Source organism: Antechinus flavipes, chromosome 1, assembly GCF_016432865.1.
Source record: "Antechinus flavipes isolate AdamAnt ecotype Samford, QLD, Australia chromosome 1, AdamAnt_v2, whole genome shotgun sequence".
NCBI lineage: Eukaryota > Metazoa > Chordata > Mammalia > Dasyuromorphia > Dasyuridae > Antechinus > Antechinus flavipes.
Window position 1 is genome coordinate 634,548,060 of NC_067398.1, and position 18,660 is coordinate 634,566,719.

Genomic DNA, 18,660 nt, shown 5'->3' on the forward strand with positions numbered 1-18,660 from the left:
TACCTCAATGTTCTCTGACAAATTATAAAATACTTGAAATATTGTGTTCTGGACATCAGATTTTTAGGAATACATACTAAAGAGCAGCCAGAGGAGAGAGACAAGGTTGGCAAAGAACCTAGCAATAAAGTCATGATAATCAGATGAATGAACTGAAGATATATGTGTGCGATGTAGAAGACCTTTACCCAAAATGACTACTCAGAGATCACTCAAAATAGAAAGCAGAAAGGTTGTTTATTAAAACCTCCAGAGGATGAGCCATTCTATCATGAGATAAGGTAAAGAGAAAGCTCATGGTAGGAGGGCTAAAGAATTAGTAAAGATATACAGCTTTTATAGATTCTGTTACAAAGGATTACATCATAAGTTGGGGAACATTGAGAAATAGGTACCCTCTCACCTAATTAATTGAGTGTTAAACATTGATGCCAAAAACAAATTAGAACAGAATGCTTTCAGTTTCCCTTGTTCTAAGAGGAAACATCCATCAGACCTTCAATCTTCAGATTACTGAATTGATGGCATTTAATAATCTAAATATTGATAACATTGAACAAGGATAAATGTCATCATCTCTGGTTGAGTAAATATTGGTTAGCACACACAGTACTTATGTAGGTCACAGAGACATAGAAATAATAAAAAAGATAAAATTCATTAAAAGAATTTAAACATTCCTGTAAGTTCTTCACCTTATCTCTCCATTCCACACATATGAGAAAGAGAAGAATTATAGAGCAAAGAGGGGTAGCATGATAAATTTTCTTTGAGTATTTCAATTAATCTTTATATAAATGGCTCAGGAGACAAAACAACCACTAATTTTGGAAGTTGGAGATAGTATTTAGTATTACTTTTAGTATTTATTATTGCCCCAAATCATAGCTCTTAATAATTAAAGCTATCCCAAATGAGGTACTGCATTTCATATTCATAGAAATATTAATAGACATTGGACGTTAACAGAAATCTTCAGAAAAATGGTAAACAATCACCTGATAAATATGTTGTAGGGGGATTATTCTTTTTATTTTCATTTATTTCTTTATAATACATGTTATGAATCATGTTGGAGGGGGAAAAAAGGAAGAAAAGGAAACACCATGGGAGACGAAAAAGAAAAAAAACAGAAAAAAAGAGTGAACATAGCATGTGCCAATCTACATTCAATCTCTATAGTTCTTTTTCTGGATGCATATGGCATTTTCTTTCCAAAGTCTATTGGGATTACCTTGTATCACTGAACCACTGAGAAGAACCATGTCTTTTCTAATTGGTCATAGAACATTCTTGCTGTTATAATGTACAATGTATTCCTAGTTCTACTTGTTTCCCTCAACATCAGTTCTTGTAAATTTTTCCAGGTTTTTCTAAAATCAGCTTGTTCATCATTTTTTATAGAATCATAGTATTCCATTAACCTCACATACCACTTGTTCAATCATTCCCTATTTGACAGCATATTTTCTTTTTCTTTCTTTTTTTTTTTTTGAAAGGAAAAAAAAAAGCAAATCCGTTGTTGGGAGGAAGGGTCTTCCCTCCACAACATCCCCATTACAGGAAGTAGGTGATTGCTGAGTAGAAAAGGAAGGAGGAAGGAGTTGGGGGTGCACATGCTACTCTGTACAATATAAAAGAATCTAATATAGACACTTTGTACAAAAGCCACTCATCTTTGTCATCTTGCAGGCCCAGCGGGCAAAGTAAGTGAGTGGGGTGTAGAGGGAACATAGACCTGGAGGCAAAGTTAGGACATACACACTGAAGCTCTAGGACCCCCATCTCCTTGGGTCACTTAGGATCCTTAGTTGGGGCATAGCCCAACTCCACGGGTCTGGACACCTTCCAGAACTTCTCATCCATGAACTCCAGGGTCAGTGAACTATTCCAAGTCATGAAAGCTCCTCCTCCAGATGCAATGTAGATGACATACTGCTTCTCACAAGCTCCAGGCTGGGCAAGGCTGACTTCTCTGTACCATCAGTTTCTCCATTTCCTGATGTCTCTGCAACTCCTTTCCCCTACTCCCCTCCCTCACCTCCACTTGTGGCCTCAGGGTCCTCTGCCTCTTATTGGTACCTCCATTCAAATGCAGTCCTTAAAGCCAAATGGAGAGGTGGTCTGCTGTTACATTCCTGGCCAGGGTCCTCAAACTACAGCCTGTGGGCCAGATGCAGCAGCTGAGGACGATTATCCCCTCACCCAGGGCTATGAAGTTTCTTTATTTAAGGCCCACAAAACAAAGTTTTTGTTTTTACTATAGTCCTCCAACAGTCTGAGGGACAGTGAACTAGCCCCCTATTTATAAAGTTTGAGGACCCTTGCTCGAGTCTTGACTGTAATCTCCTTTTTCAGCCAGCAGAGAATGGGATCAAAACACAAGCTGGATCTCTCCTCCTGGATCAGGAGGGCTGGGGATCTCAGCAGGCGTTGATGGACCCAGGAATCCCCCACCGAGCGGGGCACTCCAGTTCCCAGAATCCTCAGAGTCTGCTCCCCCATTTATACCTGCAATAGCCCCTGCCCCATCCCTTCACTTCCTCCCACAACCCTTAGAGGTCGTTTGGGGGCAGGTCCAGGAGTGGAGTCTGGGCGGAGTCTGAACTAAAATCTTCCCCCTCCCAATCTCCCTCTCTTTCCCCAGGATCTCCCTCCCTATCACTCTTAGCTGTCAGGTCTGACTCTGGCATTGCCTGCTTATACACTGGGCCCTGTGCATTGCCTGCATCCGGAGTCCCTCCTCAATGATAGAGCTCAGTGCTTGCTGGTTATGCAGGCCGCTAAGCCGTATAACGACATGATCCCCCCTACTTGGGTAAATCTGGGAGATGAGTGCATCTAAGTTTGGGTGGGCCGGAGAGAGACCACTTTGGTACCAGTTTCCTCCTACAAGGAGGGCACTCTGTTCCCGCTGCGCAGCGCAGCGACAATATACTCTGAATAAAAGCGGTGGAGACGCTCCTTTGTGTCATGTATTCTTCAGCACGTCCGGATAGATTGGGTACATGAGCTCTAACTGTAGGGATGGTGGGGAAACATCAATCTCTGTGCCATCCATGATGGCCTCCGTGGAGTCCCATGCAGCTCATGGAGACTCAGTTCCCAAGTTCTGCTGCTGTTCTGTGCATTCACTGGGGTCGCCATGGTGACAAGCAGTCAACCAATCACTCCAGAGAGCTGGGGTCAGACAGGGCCTCTAAGGAGCAGCCAAAAAAATCCTCCTGGACCATGCTCACTCTGTCCTAGATCCCTGCATATGCACTCCCCTAGTCTCTTACTACACTTCCAAATTGCTCTCCAGAATGGTTGGATCCTTACACAGTTCCACCAATGTGATGACCGAGTATTTAAAATCAGCTGGAGTCAGGAATTCAGGTTAAGGGAAAACCCTCCATCTTTATTCTTTTTGAGGTGAAGGGGGATTGCGATAGCAATATGGGCAGCTGTGACAGGAAGCCAGCTAGCAGAGGGGGATCGGAGGTGAAGGGCAGTTATGATAGCAATGAGAGCAGCTGTGTCAAGACGCCAGCCAGCAGTCTCTCTTTCTACTTCCCTTTCCACTTCCCTGCCTCCACCCACCAAAATCGTCATTTCCTATACAACACATCAGGACTTGCACAAAGAGTGGGCAGGGCCATTCTTTCTCCAAGCTTATATATTAATAGAGTATGATCCAATTACTATTTAGCCTCATGTGCTTGGGACCTCAGTGCATCAACCCGAGCCTCAGCCCATTACACACCAACAACACATTAGTGGCCCATTTTCCCACATCTTCTCCAACATTTATCATTATCTTTTCCTGTCATCTTAACCCAGAAATTGTGAGGTAGTACAACATAGTTATTTTAATTTGCATTTCTTTAATTGTCAGTGATTTAAAGCATTTTTATGTAACTATAGATGGCTTTAATTTCTCCATCTGAAAATTATCTGTTCATATTCTTTGACCTTTTATCAATTAGGGAATGACTTGTATTCTTATAAATTTGGTACAGCTTTTTATAAATTTTACAAATGAGACTTTATCAGAATCACTGGCTATAAGAATTTTCCCAGCTTTGCACTTTGCTTTTAATCTTCTTTCTGTTGGTTTTGTTTGTACATAATATTTTTAATTTAATGTAATCAAAGTTGTTCGTTTTGCCTTTCATAATGTTCTCTAGTTCTCTTTTGGTCATAAATTCCTCCCTTCTCCAAAGATCTGATAGGTAAATTATTCCTTGCTTTCCTAATTTGCTTATAATATCGCCCTTTATGACCAAATCATGTACCCACTTTGACTTTATTCTGATATGGGGTGTGAGATGTTGAGTTTCCAACATATTATTTTCCAGTTTTCCTAGTAATTTTTGTGAAATACTGAGTTTTTTATTACATAAGTTGAAGTTTGGGCCTTTATCAAAATGCCTTTTATAGGTATGTATTGTGTCGTGTATCTCATCTATTTCACTGATCCACTCTTCTATTTCTTAGTCAGTACTAAATGGTTTTGATGACTGGTGCTTTATAATATACTTTTAAGTCTGGTACTGCTAAGCCACCATCTTTTATATTTTTTAAAATTAATTCCCTTGATATTCTTAATCTTTTGTTCTTCCAGATGAATTTTGTTATTAGTTTTTTACTCTATAAAATAATTTTTGGCAGTTTGTTTGGAATGGCACTGAACAAGTAGACCAATTTAGGCAGAATTGTTATTTTTATTATATTACCTATTATTTTATATAACATATATTTACTATATTAACTATAAAATATTATATTATATTAGTAATGAACAATTGACATTTTTCCAGTTGTTTAGATATGACTTTATTTGTGTGAGAAAAGTTTCGTAATTGTGTTCATATAGTTCCTGAATTTGCCTTGACAAGTAGACATCCAAATATTTTATTTTGTCTAGTTATTTTAAATGGAATTTCTTTTTCTATCTCTTACTACTTCATTTTGTCAGTAATATATAGAAATGCTGATGATTTGTGTGGGTTTATTTTATATCCTAAAACTTTGCTAAATCTGTTAATTGTTTCCAGTAGGTTTTTGGATAATTTTCTAGGATTGTCTAAGTATATCATCATTTCATCAGAAAGGAGTGATAGTTTTATTTCCTCATTGCCCATTCTAATTCCATTAATTTCTTTTTCCTTTCTTATTGCTAAAGCCAACATTTCTAGTACTGTGTTAAATAATAGTGGTAATAATGAACAACCTTGTTTTACCCCGATCTTATTGGGAGGGGACATGATTCTTTTTTTTTTTTTTTTGAATTTCAGAAATTTTTATTTAATGGTTAACTGACTTAAAACAATATTAAATGCAGATGGTAGCAGTAGTCTGGACTTCCAATAAATGATAGGATTATATAATATTAGTTACTGGGAGCAGTTAGAATTTTTTATTTTTTTATTTCTAGCAATGGTCTATGTAATTTTGTTTAATAGCTTTTTATTTACAAAACATGTGCATGGGTAATTTTTCAACACTGACCCTTGTAAAACTTTCTGTTCCAAATTTCCCCCACTTTCCTCCTACCCCCCCCAAATGGCAGGTATTCCAATACATGTTAGAATATATGCTAAATTGAATATATGTATACATATTCATAAGTCATCTTTCTGCACAAGAAAAATCGGATCTAGAAGTACCAAAAGCAAACAAACTAACTAACTAAAAGGAAAACAAAAATGCAAGCAAACAACAATAGAAAGAGTAAAAATGTTATTTTGTGGTCCACACTCAGTTCCCACAGTCTTCTTCCTGGATATAGATGGCTCTCTTCATTGCTGAACAATTGGACTGGTCTGAACCAATTTGTTGAAGAGAGCCACAAGGGACATTATTCTTTAGGAACTAGTTGTTCTACATCACTGGTATAATATTCAAAACAAACAAACAAACAGGAATTATTAAACCTTACAAAAGTATTCCTGAAGACCACATGTTGTATTGGAAAGCCACATATTAATATTCTCTATATTCCATTATCTTTTTTATTTATTTTGTTAAATATTCTCCAATTACATTTTAATCTACTTGAATGTTTGCCACTTCTGGTCTAAATAACTTCATAGATATTTTCCATATCTGAAGATGATTCTCCAGTCAATACAGATAACAGTTTGACAAGAAATACAAAGTACTATTGATGAAGTCATTCCTTTAATTAGGAAAATAGTCTTCAAAGACATTTGTGTCAAGATAAATCCTTTTACCTCTTTGTATTTCCATAATATTTTAATAAAAAATAGGATAGAATTTGGCTCTACAAAATGAGAAGCAGCATGAAATAGAGTTTGAAGCAAGGGGAAAAATGGATTCAAATCCATCCTCATATTCTTACCAGTTGTGTGACCCTGAGGAAGTTGCCTAATTTTTCTATGCCTCATTTTCTTCATTTATAAATTGAAAAATTTGGACTTAATGGTCTCTAAGATTTGAGGTTTAATTCTGTAATTTTGTGATCTGATGATATAAGTTGAAGTTCTTATTCCATTTAATAATGGATTGATCTTGGTCAAGTTCCTTTACCGCTCTGAAATGTAGACTTACTTTTTATGAAATGGCAATACCAATTTTAATCTATTGTTAAGCTCTTTCCAATAACTCACCATGTCACTTTTAGAATAATATTTTACCTTTCAATGCTTTAATCTCTTCATCTATAAAATGGGAATATTAATGCATATCCTGACTGTTTCATGCATAAATGAAAACATGCATGTTTAACCACAAAATGTTATTCATATACACTCACTGGGAAATCACACTCTGACTTGTATCAATATATACCACTGGATACGAGTAATAAGTAACCCATGAGACATCTGCTTTTTTCTAGAAATTCAATGATGTGGAATCTTTTGATTCCACTATCAAATTTAGTCAAGGTCAACATCTACTCAATTAGAATTTAACTCTGAACCCTTTGGACATGGGTAAAATTTGGTCTCTATTCTTGAGGTGACTGCATTTTAGTTCAAAGTATTCATATAACTTTGGTACAATGTGACTTTCTGTAAAATTAGATAAATCAGTTGGGATGCTATTTCCTCAGCATGGAAACAGTCAGCAAAGAAACACTATAAAATAAAGACGTTATATAATAGATATATAAAAGTTATTTTCCATAATCCTGCCACCCTTCTGAATCTTAGAAGGTCCTCAAATAGTAGAGAAGTTGCTTTGATTCAGGAATTCTCAGGAGTGTATAGATTGCATTTATTTTGTTCCATTGACTTGTCATACAAGTACTTATCAAAGCTCCAATAACTAGACAAAGTTGTAAAAATCTAAAATGATTTTGGACTTTGTATTAACAGAATGGAGGTTGACCTCAGAATGTGGATGGATTTAGAATCTTCAGTTTAGGCAAGAATATGGAATTGAGTTCTGATTATCTTGTCACTGGCAGAGAAATCTAACCTCCTAAGGCTAACCCATTGTGAAAAAGAATGAATGGGCTCAGTGGTTGCTCCCAGCAAGGAAATACCTATTTCCTCCATGGCTGGTCTAAGTAACTTCTGTTCATTGACTTGGATCTTGAGTTCATTACCCTACATCCATCCACCACCCACCCCAGAGACAAACTCACTTTATAGCTTTATAGCACTTGTATATCTCCTCATTTCTTATTACAAAGAAAAAGTCTTGCCATATTTGAATCACTCCTCATTGCACCTAAATTTCCCAACTATGGGATATAACATACCATTGATTAAGCATTATCTTGCAAAGATAAAAACTGAATAATTGGCTTACTTGCAGAGCCTAACTAAAGAATGAATGAAAGGATTGCTTCTATAACAAACAGAACAGTTATGAGCTTATACTTGTATTAGTGTATACTGCTAAGAAATGGCTCAGTAGAGAGGGAGACACTGAATATACATCAAAGAAATGTGAGTTTTCCTCATTATAGATAAAAATGATAACAATATCGACAATATATATTTATTTAATAATAATATAAACTTATATTTAAAATTAGTATAAACCAAGGCTCTTTCCTGGTTCTAACCTTTTTCTCTCTATATAAGCTGTCATTTAGTGATTCTGTCAGTGGGTTAAATTATCATTTCTATGTGGATAGTTTCTATGTCTATATTTAAAACTATATAATTAGCTGTATCAATGTCCACATTTATCTGCATATAGTTATTTGTCACTTTCCTTTCTTCATTATATACATGTCCATACAGAGGTAGACATATATGCACACATACACATCTGTACATATTCATGACTGAATGTGTAGATATACTTATAGAAATACACATATAGACACATGCAAATATCTATATAGTGATATCTATATGCACACTTGTATATATCTTTATATAGATATATAAAATTATATGTATGGAAGGGAAAGAGAGAATTATATACTTATAAATAAAGAGGTATAGAGATGTAGATATAGATGAGAGTATAAATAGCCCATCTCCTTAGTCTATCTCCTGATTTATAACTCCTTATCATTAATTATCTTTTGGAGATTTTCAACGAGCTTTCCTGGATATAGCTCAACATCAATATATATTAAAAACAGAATTCAACTTTAGCTTTCTCATCTAATCTGCCTCCCAAATTAGAAAGCCATGCTTTGCCCAAACTTCCCTGTTACTCTCAAGGGAAATATTATATTTCCATTTACCAAGATTGGCAACTCTAGTGTCATCTACTCCTTATTCAATCCACATATGCTATCAGTCCCAAAATGTTGTCATTTTTATCTCCATAAGATCTCACATATATCTTCATACAGTTATTCACCAAGTGACGGGGTCCTATTAGATTCTTACCATCTCAGACTTAATTAGTTTCAATAGCCTTCTAATTGTTCCCTCTGCCTTAATTCTGTATTCAAATAATTTTCCTAAGCAGAAATCTGGCAATGTTAACTCCTCTAATAAGTCCTAATGATTCCTTATTGCCTTAAGGATAAAATACAAAATTCCCTATATTTAAAGTTCTTCATATCTTGTCCATTTCTTCTTAATAAAGAATACAATCATTACAAATTTTCCACTACACAATTCTATTTATTATGGCTTTTTTTATTTCTTACACAAAAGATCCAACCCAGATCACCTTTGTAGTTTTCCTACAGCTGGAAAGTTCTCTCCCCTAATTTAGACTTCTTAAAATTTATCTATCTTATATGTTAATGTTGTGTACCCCTGAGAATATATACTCTTTGAGGGCATAGTCCCTTTTTTGGCTTTTCTTTGTATCCCCCCCATTCTTAGCAAGGTGTCTATCACATGGTAAATAATAAATGCTTGTCAAATAACTGACTGAAGAATTTTCTGATTCCTCTAACTACTATAATCTTTCTTTAATGATATTTGTATATGTATCTTGTTCATAATTATATAGGTGCACAGTAGCTCTCCTAGTATAATATAAGCTACGTAATGGCAGGGAATGACTTGTTTTTGGGTTTACCAATGTTTAACAAATTGTCAAACATTTAGTAAGCAATTAATGAATTATTTTTCAGTTATTTATTACAAAACATATCCTTTTATAACAAACCTGTGATGTAATCAGTACAAGCACTCGTGTTCCCATTTTATTTGGGGAAAGATTGTTTTGCAAGATCTTGACCTTTCTATAGATTTGAATCCTTCTAATTTTAAGCCTAGTGTTCATTTCACTACATCAAGGAATATTATTCCCATATCACACACTCTGACAAAAGGGGATGTTCAGAGCAAAGAAGTAAATGTGATAGAAACATCATTTAGGTTGAAAACTTAATTTCAAATCTAAGGATTTTGCTGATTAGATAATGGGGCATTATGAATAGTGTCTGCAATTTTCAAATTATGACAATCCAGTCACCATATTCCAGAAATTAAAGATACTGAACTAAGCCAGTAGCTCAGAAAGGCTAAGAAGATTAGCTTATCTTCTTAGTCCAATTTTCAAAGAATCAAATTAGGAGGAGAAAAAAATAGGACTTTAACAACACCTGTGGTGGTTTGTTTTCACAATGCCTTCATCTTTCTTAAAAGGTTTTGTGATCATGCATTTCAATTTCATTATTTTTTTTTCTATAATCCTGCCTGAAGTTACTGAACAAACCTAGGGAAAAAAAAGTTAATATTTTTCACTCAATGGTAAATAGTGTTTATCTTAGGTACTTTTTAATTAAAAAAAAAAAAAAAAAACCTGGGTTTAGTGCTATCTATGCTATTCATTTAATTCATAACCTTAGGCAAATCACTTTGCAACTCAGAAATGCACTTTCCCTTTCTTTCAAAAAATGAGGGTGAATATGACTAAATCATAGATTTAGAGTTTTAAAGGAACCTCAAAGCCATATAGACCAAATACCTAAGTTTTTTGATAAGAGGAGCAAGATTTAGAAAGTTTAATTGACTTTCCTAGGATCTTACAAAGAGTAAGTAATGTTGATTTTCAAATACAGGTCATCTCATTCCATATTCAATGCTTTGCTCTCTCTTCTCTCTCCTATCTGCACATTTTAGTAGATTAAGAGCAATGGAGGACATTACATGACAACAACAAATTGGAAAAATTTGTTAAATGTGAATTGACTTGATGATTTTATAGGATCATAGATTTAGGGTTATAATGGAACTTCAAAGGCAAATAGACTGAATCCTAACTTGCTTAGTACTAAGGGACAGGTCATTTCTCTGAGAGCCTCCACAGATGTGGATCATAATACCTGAAGGAGTTGCAGGGTGTCCTTTGCTGACACAAGTGTTGAGAACTGGGAATGACATAAATTGGAGGCAGAGGGAAGAGGAGACAGGTCAGACAATGCAACGGCCTCTTAGAGAGGCAAGAGAACAGCAATTGCCTCTCAGTCTCCTTGTATCATCCTCTCACACGAGATGATCCATTCCGCATGTCTGGGTTGGATCTCCAGCAGCCACTGTCAGGTGGCTCCCTGTATGACAACAGCCTAGGATCATACAAAGAGAAAGTAAGATTGATTTTCCAATCTAGTCCATCTGCTTCCCTATACAATGCTTTCCTCTCTCTTCCCTCCCCTTCCCACCCACATCTTACGAGATTGAGAGCAATGGAGATTATTACATGAATACTGGAGGGAAAAAATGGTCTTGTTTTTTATTTCTAAGATCCCTTCCAGCTCCAATGATCTACATTCTAGGACTCCACATTTAAAAGTCCCTCCCAAATATTTTATATTTTCAACAGTTATTTTAAAAGGAATTTCTCTTTGTATCTATTGCTGCTGGAATTTGTTGGTAATATATAAAAATGCTGATGACTTATGTGGATTTATTTTGTAACCTGCAATTTTGCTAAAATTGTGAATTGTTTCTAGTTTTTTTTTTTTTAGTTAATTCTCTAGAGTTCTCTAAATATACCATCATATCATCAGCAAAGAGTGATAATTCAGAATCTATCTGCCAAGGAAAAGTCAGGAACTATATAAAAACAACTATCAAATATTTTCCATAAATTTTCCACACTATCTAATCAGTTGGAAAAAATATCTTATGTTCTTGGGTAGATCAAGTGAATTTAATAAAATGACCATATTATGCAAATTAATCAACTTATTTAGTGCCATAACAATCAAATTCCCAAGAAATTATTTTACAGACCTAGAAAAAATAATAACAAAGTTCATCTGGAAGAACATAAGGTCAAAGTTTCAAAGGAATTAATGAAAAAAAAAATCAAATGAAGGTAGCCAAGGTGTACCTGACCTAAAACTATATTGCAAAGCAGTGGTCATCAAAACCATTTGGTACTGGGTATGAAACAGAATAGTCAATAAGTGAAATATGTTAGGTTCACAGAACAAAATAGTCAATAACTGTAGTAATCTAGTGTTTGAAAACCCAAAGATCCCAGCTTTTGGAATAAGAACTTAATATCTGACAAAAACTGCTTGGAAAATTGGAAACTAGTATGGCAGAAACTAGGCATTGACCCACACCTAACACTGTATACAAAGATAAGGTCAAAATGGGTTCATGATTTACACATAAAGAGTAATATTATAAATAAATTAGAAGACATAGTATAGATTACCTCTCAGATCTGTGGGAAGAAAGTAATTTGTGGCCAAAGAAGAACTGGAGCTCATTATTGAACATAAAATAGAAAAACTTGATTATATCAAGTTAAAATATTTTTGTATAAACAAAACTAATGCAATAAGATTAGAAGAAAAGTAATAAACTGGGAAAGCATTTTTATATTTAAGGGTTTTGATAAAGGCCTTATTTCTAAAATATATAGATAATTGACTCAAATTTATTTGAATTCAAGCCATTCTCCAATTGATAAATGGTCAAAGGATGTGAACAGACAATTTTCAGATGAAATTGAAATCATTTCTAGTCATATGAAAAGGAGCTCTAAATCACTATTGATCAGAGAAGTGCAAATTAAGACAATGCTGAGATACTACTACATACCTCTCAGATTGGCGGAGGTGGCAAGAAAAGATAATGACAAATGATGGAAGGGATGTGGAAAAACTGGGACACGAATACATTGTTGGTGGAATTGTAAATGGATTCAACCATTCTGGAAAGCAATTTGGAACTATGCCCAAAGATTTATCAAACTGTTCATACGCTTTGATCTAGTAGTGTTTCTCCTAGGCTTATATACTAAAGAGATCTTAAAGGAGTGAAAGAGACCCACATATGCAAAAATATTTTGACAGCCCTTTTTGTAGTGTCAAGAAACTGGAAACTGAGTAGATGCTCATCAGTTGGAGAATGGCTGAATAAGTCATGGTATATAAATGTTATAGAATATTATTGTTCTATAAGAAATGATCAGCAGGTTGATTTCAGAGAAGCCTGGAGAGACTTACCTGAATTGATGCCACATGAAATGAGCAGAATCAGGAGATCATTGTACATGGCAAGAACAATATTATATGATGATCAATTCTGATGGACGTGGCTCTCTTCAACGAGATGATGGGCCAGTTCCAATAGACCTGAGATGCAGAGAACCATCTAGACCCACAGAGAGAACTGTAGGTACTGAGTGTGGATCACAACATAGCATTTTCACTCTTTTTGTTGATATTTGTTTGTATTTTTTTTCATTTTTTTCCTTTTTGATTTGATTTTTCTTGTGCAACAAGGTAACTGTATAAATATGTATGCATATATTAAATTTAATATATATTTTGCCATGTTTAACATACATTGGATTACTTGCCATCTATGGGAGGGGTTAGGGGAAAGGAGGTGGAAATTGAACACAAGGTTTTGCAAGGGTTAATGTTGAAAAATTATCTTTGCATACATTTTGAAAATGAAAAGCTCAAATAAAAAAATAAAAAAGCAAAACAAAAAATAAATAAAAATAAAAAATTCTTCCAACTATAGCATTTTTTGTTTTTCAAGACCCTTTCCAGAGCTAGCATTATATTATTCTATATTATAATATTCTACATATTCTGTTGTATTATAGTATATTATAAGAGTCCATACAGATCTAATTTTCTTTTTTCTAACATTCTATATTCTAAAAACCCTTCCAACTTTATTTTAAGGCCCTCTGATTCTACAAATGTGTTTTCCTTTCTTTTTTTTTTTTTTTTCAATTTTTTTAATGCCTAGATTCAAGTGTGACAATAGGCTAGATGACAAAGGAGTTAACTTTAAAACTAACTAGTACTGGACCAAAATTAGAGAAATAGATGAACAGAACAGATACCATATAGTCAATCAAATACACACAGAATATTATTGATACTCTTGTTTTCTTCAGAACTCTGTTTTCATTGGTGTATGGAATTCACAGGGGAAAAAAAAACAAAAAAGAACTCTTACTGCTAAAATAAATTAATAACTTTTCAAGAATGTACTGTCTTTTTTTTTTTTTACTATTTCCATCTAGTTAAATGTAAAAATAAATGTAAACATATTTTTTTAATATTTCTTTTTAAAAATTTGAGTTCCAAATTCTTTCCTTTTTTCTTTCCTTACCACCCCCATTGAGAAGGCAAACAATTGAACATACTTAGTTTGGGGGGGAGTATGTAATTCTTGGTTATAATTCTAGTCCCTCTGCCCTTTGGGATATCATTTCAATTTCTTGAAAAATGATGTCTAGGATCCTTTCTGTTTGATCTCGGTTTTCAGGTATTCTGGTAATTTCTAACTTATTTCTTTGACTTTTCCAATAAGGTTTTTCTTTTTTTCTTTTTTCCCATTCTTTTGTATTTTTATTGCTTTCTATTTTTTCATCTTTTTGGGTTTCTTAATTATTTCTTGATCTCATAAAGTCATTAGTTTCCATTCACTTAGTTCTAATTTTTAATCTCATTTTCATTTGGCCTATTCTGTTTTTTTAAGGTGGTTTTTTTGCAGGTTTTTTTTTTTTGCATATGTCTCATTTACCAAATTGTTGACTCATTTTTCATTATTTTCTTGCATGACTCATTCATCTTCACAATTTTTCTTTTACCTATCTTATTTGATTTTCCAAAATCCTTTTTGAAATATTCCACTGCCTGAGATCAATTTATATTTTTCACGGAGATTTTGGATGTAATAGCTTTAATTTTATCATCTTTTGAATCCGTGTTTTGATCTTTCTTGTTACTATAGTAAACTTTGATTACCATAATGTTTTTCTGTTGTATGCTTATTTTCTTGGCCTATTACTTGACTTTTAGCTCTTTATTAAAGTAGGGCTCTGCTTCTAGAATAGAAAGTGCATTGTCCCAAACTTCAGAGGTTTTGTGCAACTGTTTTCAGAGATGCTTCTAGAAATCTATAAGTTTTCAGGTATTTCAAGGTGACATGATTTAAGGAGAAATGTCTGTTACTTTCTGGCCTGTAATATTGGCAAATAAAAAAGGGGCAAACATGGTGAAACCTGTACTTTAGAGAGATTGTTTGGGGATCTGGTAAGCCAGTAAGAGGGTCTTAATCACAGCAGATCACCTTTAAGACTGGGGATCCTGGCTCAATAGAGGAGTAGACCAATGGGCAGGATCTAGACCCAGCTCAGAAGGCAAATTCTGGGAAACTAGGCTGTTTCCTGAAAAGAGCAGGCAAAGCAAGTAACAACCATTCTTTTCTAGTCTGGAATTGTGCAAAGGTTACTGTTCAACTGTAGCCATATGCTCTGGTTTGCTAGCACTCCCCTTTGCCCAAAGACTGCTATTCAAGACTATGATACAGAGAAAATAACAATGTTTTACCTCAGTACTAACAAGGGGATGCTTATTATCTCCTTCTAACTTGTTGTCCAACCCCCTTATCTTCTGATGAGATTTTTAGAAGTCACTGCTGTTCTGATCCAAAGATTCCTAATGTTTGTTCCTGGTTTGTTGGGGCCAGGACAGTGCTGCTATGACCTGCACTGGACGGTGCTCTATTCTCACTCTGGTACAATAGACTTTTTAAGTATAAATAGGATTGAAAATTATTTTATCCCAACTTTTTTTGTGAATTCTATCACTTTAGCATTTGTTTAGAGTCATATTTAAATTTATTTTGAAGTTTTTCAGGGAGACTTCTGGAGAATTCCTGTCTTTACTATGCATTCTTGGAGTCTTCTCCCACAATATATAAACAGAAAGAATTTATTAGGTCACTGAGAAGTTAAATGATTTCATTTAGGTATAAGAAGTTGGATTTGAACTTGTGTCTTCCAAATGAGCTTTTGACAACTAGGAGGCAAGAGCATGATGGCAGAGTGAAGCCACAAAGCTTCTTGAGCTCTCTCTCTAAAACCACATGAAACCAAGCCTCTGAACGAAGTCTGATGGAATGAACTACTCTCAGCTCAAGATAGACTGGAAAAGCTTTAAGAAGGGTCTGTCACACTGGGGTAAAAAGGGATGTTACATTCAGCTCAGACAGAGTCAGTAAGAGGGTCTTAATCACAGCAAATCACCAACTAAGACTCGGGATCCTGGCTCAATAGAGGAGTAGACCAATGGGCAGGATCCAGACTCATCCCAGAAAGCAAAGTCTGGGAAACTAGGCTGTTTCCTGAAAAGAGCAGGCAAAACTACTCCTGCAAACACAAAGGGCTCCTGTGCTCAAAGCCCAGACTTAGAGCTACACAGGAAGCTTAAGACAGTGCCCACTTTAACCCAGGAGCAGAAATTGACCACAAAAGTAAAAGAAAAAAAAAAGAGGAAATACAGAAAGAAATTGAAATAAAATGAGCACAAAATAGAAAAGAATCTTGACTAAAACCTATTGTGGTAATAGGGAAAACTAAAACACTCAACTCAGATGAGAACAAAATGTCCACAGAGGAAATATTTAAGAGTGATATGAATTAGTCTCAAGCTCTCAGGTCCAAAGAAGCTTTTTGGAAGTGCACATAAAAGATTTTAAAGGGCAAATGAGAGAGATAGAAGAAGTAAGAAAAGAAACAAGAGACATGCGAGAGTTAACAACTTAGAAAAGAAAGACAATTCCTTAAAAAATAAAATAAGACAAATGCAAAAAAAAAAAAAATCCACTGAATAAAACACCTTGAAAAAATAGAATTAATTAAATGGAAAAAGAGATACCAAAGTAAATTGAAGAAAAACATATATTAAAAACTATAACAGGGAAATAAGACATCAAGAATCAAATAAACTAAAAAAATGAAAAAAAATGGAAGAAAATATAAAATAATTCATTAAAAAAATAACTGACCTGGAAAATAGATCTAGAGGAAATGATTTTAAAATTACTGTTCTACCTGAAGTTCATGACCAAAAAAATAAATAACCTGGATAACATTCTTCAAGAGATCATCAAGGAAAACTGTTCTGATATTGTAAAAACAAATGGGGAAATAATAATTTAACGATTCCATTGATCATCTTCAGAAAGAGATTCCACAAGAAAAAACCTCAAGGAACAATGTTCCAAAACTCCAGAACTATAATATCAAGTACATATTATTTGCCAGACAAAAGAAATACAAATATCAAGGAACAACAGTCAGGATTATCCAAGATCTGGTAGCATGTAAATAAAAGATCAGAAAACCTGGAATGTCATATTCCAGGAGGCAAAGGAGCTGAGGTTATAATCAAGAAATAAGTACCTAATGTTACTGAGCATCATTTTTCAAGGGAGGAGATGAAATCTTAAATGAGGTAAAAGACTTTCAATCATTTATATTTAAAAAAAATAGAAAATTTAATCTTCAACAGGACTTAAGAGGCACATAGAAGGTTAACCAAGGGAAAAAAAATATAAATAATTTAAAGGTTAAACTATTCACATCCCGAGATGGGAAAATGTTAACTCTTGATAATTGTATCTGTTATTGTAGCAGTTAGAAGGAGACATCACAGGGATGGAGGGTATGATTGAAAATGGACTCTGATGTGATGATATCAAAGAAAAAGACATTAAAGAGTGGGGGAAAGTTCTATATTGGGAGAAGAGGAAAAGGGAAGTATAATGGAACAAATTAGATTACATGAAGAAGCATAATGATTTATTGCAATCAAGGGAAAGAAGGGAGGGGGAGGAGCATTGTCTGAAACTTGATCTCATTTGTTTTGTCCCAAAGAGGGAATAACTTATTCATGCAGTTGCATATAGAAATTTATCTTACCCAGTACAGAAGTAAGAGAAGAAAGTGGAGAAAAAAGGGATGGACTGGATAGAAGGCAGGGCAGAAACACTAGGGAAAGAAGTAAGAGAAGGGGGGAAGGGATAATGGAAAATAGGGCAAGTAGTGGGTAGAGTAGGTTTAAAAAAGACTATTAAGGAGGGGAAGGGTGGAAAGAGAGAACAAAAGTACATACAAAGAAGAAAATAGTGTAGAGGGAGAAACAGAGCTGGTAATCATAACTGTGAATTTGAATGGAATGAATTCTCCCATAAAATGGAAGTGACCAGCAGAGTGGATTAAAAAACAGAATGCTACAATATGTTGCTTACAAGAAATATTTCTAAAACAGAGATACATACAGAGTAAAGATAAAAGGCTGGAACAGAATTGAGTATTCATCAGCTGAAGCAAAAAAGCAGGATTAGCAATTTTCTGGTTATACAGATAAAGCAAAAGTAAAATTAGATCTAATTAAAAGAGATGAGGAAGTAAACTACATCTTGTTAAAGAATATCAAACACAATGAAGTAGTAATGATACTAAATGTAAGTTCACCAAATGGTACACCATACAAATTCCTAGAGAAGATATTAAGCTAATTACAGGAAGACCAACCTGCCTAATGAATAGTGATACAAAATATAAATAAATAAAATATTACCAAAGATATTACAGCAACTTATCAGTAGGAAAATATATTATGAACAAAGGGGATTTATACCAGGAATGCAGTGTTGGTTCATGAACAGGATAACTATGTCCATAATGAACCACATCAATAAAAAAAAAAAAAAAATCAAAAGAAATCATCTGATAATCCCAATAGATTCAGAAAAAAGATTTTGATGAAATGCTGCACCCATTCCTATTAAAAACACTTTACTAGAAAGCATAGTGATAAAGGGAGCTTTCCTTAAAATAATAAGCAGTATCTATCTAAAACCAACAGCAAGGATTACTTGTAATGGACACATTCCCCAAAAGATCAGGGGTGAAACAAGGATGCCTATTATCAACACTATTATTCAACATTGTCCTAGAAACGTTGGCTTTAGCAATAAGAAAAGAAAAAATAAATGAAAGGAATTA

General features: G+C 34.4%; 1 pseudogene; it reads right to left on the reverse strand.

The window, feature by feature from the left end:
* Positions 1-1,794: 1,794 nt before the first annotated feature.
* LOC127539624 (E3 ubiquitin-protein ligase RING1-like) lies at positions 1,795-3,147 on the reverse strand (annotated as a pseudogene).
* Positions 3,148-18,660: the final 15,513 nt, after the last annotated feature.